Here is a 6524-nt window from a genome sequence, read left to right as displayed (position 1 = left end):
CATTTTTTAAACTCCTTGTTTTGTTACACTTTCCTTTTTTTATTGTACATGTATTAGTTGAAGTAACATCATGTGTATGCTACATCCAACACCCAATTAGCCAAAGCCAACTTGGTGAGCACCTCAATATATAAAGTTGATGTCATGCAGAGTCTCCCTCACATTCCATGCGACCTATCTCATCCTAAATGAGGCTAATACGTGATAGTTGTTTCTTCCAAGTGGTGGTGGGTATGAGAGTGAGCCCAAGAAGCTTGCTCTTGATAATACATCACCCCTTGGAAGGCATGTCGATGGGGCATAGGGAAGGTCGCAAGATTTTTTTTATAATTCATTGTTTTAGTAATTTAAGTTGTTACTACCATAAGAGTTTTTTGAGAGTGTTGAATCTATTTATGCATTCAAAAAATATTTTAAAAACACCAAAATTATAATCTTACTTGAAATTGTATCACCCAATTCCAATAAAATAGACTATTTCAAAATTAAACTAAATCTATATATATTTATTTTTAATAATACTCGTAAAAAACCTCACATAAATTACATGTAATAATAATTTTATATATGTAATGTGAAATGTGAAATGGATTATCTTATACTATTGATAGAGATTGAGATCAACTGTCAACTAATGGAGTAACATCCCACTTGTGAAATACGGAGTGGGTATTCATTCTCATTCGTTGCTTCGATCAAACAGCAGATAACATTAGATAACTATTTTTATTTTTAAATAAATTTAAATTTATTATCTTTAGCAATTATGTGAAACTGGTTTATAAAAATAAATAATTGAAAAAGCTAAAAATATGACTGGTCTTTGCCATTATTACCAATCAGGTGGCATCCATGGCAATAATACCTCAATTTGTTCATAATGCCCATTATTACTACGTAGTGAAGTTGGTCACACTTTGGCTACTTGAAAAATATAGTGGAAAAAACCTAGTGGGTGGATTATGATTGTATTTTGAAACATGTATTTATAATAATATTATTGTACTATTGTCATGTAAAAACGGCCATAACAGGGGCAGTAAGGTCTTCGTGGCCTCTCGTCTAAGATATGAATAGTAAGGGAAGTATCGAATTAATTGCTCTTTCTGCAAACACGAGCGTTGGTCCATACTCTGCCAGGTTTACAGAGGTAGCCGGCCTTTGGAGCGCAATGAATATCTTCTTGGCACTTGCACAATTTCTCCAGAGCGCACCCCTCCTTCAAGAGCTCCACCTTTTGGTTTCCAATACCAAGAAGCCCATCAGCCCATTCGTTAGAGAAGAGGCCATCGGGATCGAGCCTCTTTTTCACCACCAAAAACTGCTGCAAATTCACAGTCTTCTCCGCCAATCCCTGGAACAAATGACCCCCGGACTTCGCCCAGTGCAGAGTTCCCCCATGCTTTTCGATCAGCATCTGCTCAATCTCTTGATAAACGTCCATGTTCCATGTCGGAACGTAGGTCTGCTGAGACCGATGGTAAATGATCTCAAATGTCACAACATCCTCCGCAGGACCCAAATAAGCTGCCTCCGATTTCTTGATCGTACGCATTACGATTCCAGAGCCTTCGAGCCCACAGAGAGCCTCGGGATTCAGAGCTCTGATCTTCTTGATGTCTAGGATGGCCTCTGGAGCTCGCGAGAGGGGTACTCTGATTTCCAGATCGAACGTCAATCTTCCGCGCGCTCGGCGATCCCAGGAGCAGATGGTCTGGTTCTTATCTACGATCTGGGTGGGCGTGCAGCTCGACTGATTCTCCTGCTTCTGATGATAGTCTTCGCATCCGCCCGAGGCGATCATTCGATGGTTGAATCCAACCACGGGATACCCCGTGAAACGAACCCCATCGTTCAGAAACCCGGAGCCACTGCTGACCCGGTTGTTCATCGATCTCCCCGTTGTGTTACACAGCTTCTTTGAGTCCTCCGCTACTTGGATGGCCTCGTCTGTATTCCCAAACAATCAATACAAGAAAGAACTCTAAAGATGTATAATATTCACAAATCAATATCCAATCAATAATTATATAGACTGTGTACTACTCACAATTTGCAGCGCTTGTCTCGACATTTAACACCGTGGAGGGCTGGTACGAGGCACGATTGATCCCATCGCCAGGCATGTCTAGGGGAGCTCTATCGATTTGTCCCATGAAAGCCTTTCCATGGCCAACATACCAGTAAATATTTGCAAATTCATATTTCTTGAGGAAGCCCTCGAGACGACCCTCTAAGCCAGCGTCATCCTCCAACCTCAACGAAACGGAGCGCTTGAACATGGGCTGCAGAGCGAAGGTAATCTTGGAGATGACCCCCAGAGTTCCTAGAGCGAATCTTGCGGCCTTGAGATCCTCATCTTTTTCCGTCAATTCAATGACCTTCGCGTAACCCTCCGACGCTGTCACAGGGACGACCAATCGCATGGCCACAACGTATTCATTGATGGCGGAACCCTTACCCACAAGGCCGCTGCCATGGGAACCGGTGCTCACGGACCCTGCCGCCGACACTCCATCCCAGGAGGTGGAGGTGGGGAATGTCAAACCCGCCTTAGCGGCCTCGTCCAGCAGATTACGCATAACAACGCCCGCCTCCACCGTGATCGTCTTGGCAATTTGGTTAACTTGTGGGTGGCTGCGTAGTCTCTGGTGCTGATGATGAGCCCCCCATTCCCCACGCAAACTAGTCTGGTGTGGCTGTGAGCGAGACCACTAACGACGCTAATCTTCTGCTTTCTCTTCACGGCATCGGCAACGGCGGCCACTAGCTCTCCTTCGGTTGTGGGAAAGACAGCGGCGGCCGCCCTGCAAGGGGCCCGGTCTTCCCAAAAGCCTTGGTTGTTGAAGATTTCGCACCCCGCTTCTCCTCTTGAAAATACAACTGTGGGAGGAGAAATGGTGCATCCCTCCACGCCGGGTGTCACGAAATAAACGATAACCAAGATGCACACCCACAAGGCCATACGTGTGACAGGTTTTTTCAGAGAAAACGCCATCTCTCCCCCACTCATTTGTTCGAATGATTTGCGGATGATATGGGTAATGTATATATATAAATGGTCGGAGACATTCCAGTAAGCGGGCGAGGCCCGACCCACGCGATAGAACGACCCTAAGAGCGGTAATCCCGAGGAGCCACGTAGGACAGCGGTAAAGTTGATAGGGTTAATTTTCGTCAACTGTACTTACCTAACATGAAACCTGGAAACCCTAACGGCTGCAATCACAACAAACTCCTTGACAGCGTGGAAAACGGGATCATCATATTAACCCTCCCCTCGGTTTTTCCTTTAATTTCAAGATATGATTGGAGTTTGGAGGTCAATGTAAATCTACGAATTAGGGATTGCAAATTATCTATGGAGTGTAAATTACTCTTTAAAATTAGTTATGAAGTTACAAATTTAGTTTTAGTCAATTATGGGTTTCACATTGATTTAAGTATCTAAAATTATTGTTGGAGTAACTGCAAATTTTTAATAGATATTATAAGATTGGGGTGTATCAGTGAAAAAAAATTATATAACAATATTATATAAAACTCATAAATTGATGAATAATTTTACTATAAAATTGGAAATAATTGAAGTAAAATGAGTAAAATTGAAATTGTAAAATTGAAAATTATGCAATTTAATTTATTTTATTTTATTATAGAATTTTTTAATTTGTAAATAGGTTTTGTTATAATATTACAAGTTAATATTATGGTTTATTAATATTATATATTTAAAGAACCATAATTCACGTTAATATCACATATATTTATAAGATATTTTATTTTAATTTAAAAAGTAAAAAAGAATAATTACTTTTGAGATAAATCTTTATTTCTGATTTATAATTATTATTAAAATTATATTAAAATATTTCACATAAATTAAATCTATACCATCCACTTAATAGTTATCAATAGTTAAATAAAAATACTAGAAATATTATTTCAAAATGGATACACCTACATAAAATAAAAATTAATATTATTAAATAAAATAATAATAATTTACTTTTTAATATATAAATATGCATAATTAAATTTATATACAATTTATATATATGTATAATTATGTTAATAGTTATAAGAAGAGCTTTGGCATAAATCACATATAGAAAGACCTTTCGTTCATCGTCAATCTACATTTACAGATAATAGTCAATAATAATTGTTTTCTTACTAATTTGATAACTAAATTATGATAATTTTTTCATTCTCAAAAATAATATTTACTAATTTACTAATTTGATAACTAAATTATGATAATTCATAATATTTATAATTATATTTATAGTTAGGAAAAATAATTAACAAGAATAAATGTGTTATGTTCTAATTCCTATGAACAAAAATAGGGATTATTGAATTGAGGCTTCTGTGATCCATATTAAGTTTATGAGAGATTTTTTGGCGTAAATCACAAGAAATTTCATTTGTCTACGCGTTTCGAACCAACCAATGTGATTCATCATCAAGACAAGTTGAAGAATCAGATCTAGCTTAGCATCTTAAATAGTTAGATTAGAAGAACACAATGGCTATAATTCATGACCAGATAACGGCTATATTGTCTAACGGTTAGATTTGACCGGAAAACGGTTAGAAGGACCGGATCAGGGGCAAAAACCAATATTTTAATAAAAGTAAAGGGACCATTTATAGTTATAAATATATATTAAACTAAATTAAATACAAAATAAATTAATATTTAATTATAAAAGTTATTATAAATAGTAGAGTAATTAATAGTTAGTTATAAAAGTTGTTAAATATATAAATATTTGTTAGTTACATTCTTTTAAAAAAGAGTAAAAAGAGCATGTTAAAATAAATAAATAAATAACAATAATAATAATATTATAATAGTTATTTAAATAAATAAATAAAATTATAATATTCAATTTAATAGTTATTTATAAAAGTTATAAATATGAAAGAATTAGAGTAACCTAAGCCTCAATAAATTAATTAATTAATTCAAAATTTAAAATTAGTTAATAGCTTAATTAAGGGTTAAAATAACATCCTAATTAATTTTATTCTTAATTAAAATAAACTTAATAGCATAAATTAAGCGCTAATAAACTAATTTTTTTTTTTTTTTTACCCTTAGGTTACTCTAATTCTTTCATATTTATAACTTTTATAAATAACTATTAAATTAAATATTATATATATTTTTTCTTTTCTATGTAAGACTAATTCTATTAATAAAAACAAAAAATATAATTACATCGAGGCCCCACCTCCACCTTTGTTTCTAGAGTTCATCAAAACAGTCGAAACTGCCCCAAATTGGGGAAACCCGCTTGACATTGCAAAAATAACCAACATGTAACCTTGAACTTTCATCAACGGACACCCATACTTCGAACTTGGATCCCAGAAAAAGATACAACTCAGCACCTCTGGACTCGACAACAGAACAACAAAACCATTGATCAGACAATCAAACAGCAAAAACATCAAATGACTGGACCAACCCGTCATCAGCAGAAGGCAGATCTGGCTCGTGGGTGGCAACGGATGCCACGTGGCGTCACTTGTTGTCTTCCTCGTCAGGTGTCTCCTCGACCACGAGGCAGGCATACTGGTCCCATTCTACACCTTTCTTCACCACATCGCCCTTCTCAGCACCACCTGGAGGCTCCCCTGCATGCTGGGTGCCACTTGAGCTGCCAGCAAACCCCACCGTCAAAGCTGCACCTACAGAGCTGCCACCAGCCCGCTATATGTCGCCTTCATGAGCTTCTCCTCCATGCATTCTGCTATGACTAGAGCTTTGGCCATCGTCCTTCAATTTTTTCTCATGACCCCTTCCCATTTCCGGAATTCTCACCTCCTGTGAGTGCTCTTCAGAATTTCTTGCTTGTTCACTGTTCAGCTCATCTTCTTCAGTTAAGACGATGGTCACATTGGCAGTTATAATGGGTCTATTCAGACGGCTTTGGAACCTGAATTGGGTAGCATGAGGGACAGGGCCAGGACGCAGCTGTGAAATTGCAGAATGGAGCCTAAAATCACTGGGTGGAGCCATTGATGCCATCCCTTGCCCCCGCCCGCTGCGCGTATGGGGATGTCTAAGCGGTGACCTGGGGGGAGGCGGGTTTTCCTGGTGCTGAGGAGGAGAGGGGGGAGCTGAGCTTTGCGCTGCCTGAGGGCGAGCGCTGCCACCTCGAGTTCCTCCATAGCTACTCCTCATTTGGTGCCTGACCATACCCGTGAGGTTGGAGAGCAAATCAACTGGATAAGCGGTCGAGAGGGGAGACTGGTTGTGAAAACAGGGCTCCTGAGCAGGATTTACAGGGCAGAGCTTGGAGTGGGAGAAATGGTGCCCATTTCCAAGATCAATGCAACAGAGGTGCCAACATCGTCTCCCTGTAGCTGTTCTGCTACAAGAAAATTTGGCCTACGGCAGACAATAGCTAAGGAGCGGGGGATGAACTAAAGGTTCAGGAGGCACCATTCGAATTTCAACTGTTTCCAGCTCTGGGCCTGATGGGCCATTTATTGCAACATGCACGCTG

General features: G+C 38.5%; 1 pseudogene across 1 annotated transcript; it reads right to left on the bottom strand.

The window, feature by feature from the left end:
- Window positions 1-1050: 1050 nt before the first annotated feature.
- Window positions 1051-2998, bottom strand: LOC149180437 (putative L-gulonolactone oxidase 4 pseudogene; annotated as a pseudogene). Its single transcript, XR_016256697.1, has 2 exons — window positions 2051-2998; window positions 1051-1950 (listed from the first exon to the last, which is right to left on the bottom strand). The product of XR_016256697.1 is annotated as a putative L-gulonolactone oxidase 4 pseudogene (transcript).
- Window positions 2999-6524: the final 3526 nt, after the last annotated feature.

Source organism: Pinus tabuliformis, chromosome 3_2 (genome assembly GCF_031772625.1).
Source record: "Pinus tabuliformis cultivar Carrire ecotype Pingquan chromosome 3_2, CPIR1, whole genome shotgun sequence".
Classification (NCBI taxonomy): domain Eukaryota; kingdom Viridiplantae; phylum Streptophyta; class Pinopsida; order Pinales; family Pinaceae; genus Pinus; species Pinus tabuliformis.
The sequence above is the reverse complement of the archived record's forward strand: the minus strand, read 5'-3'. Positions and strand labels throughout refer to the sequence as shown.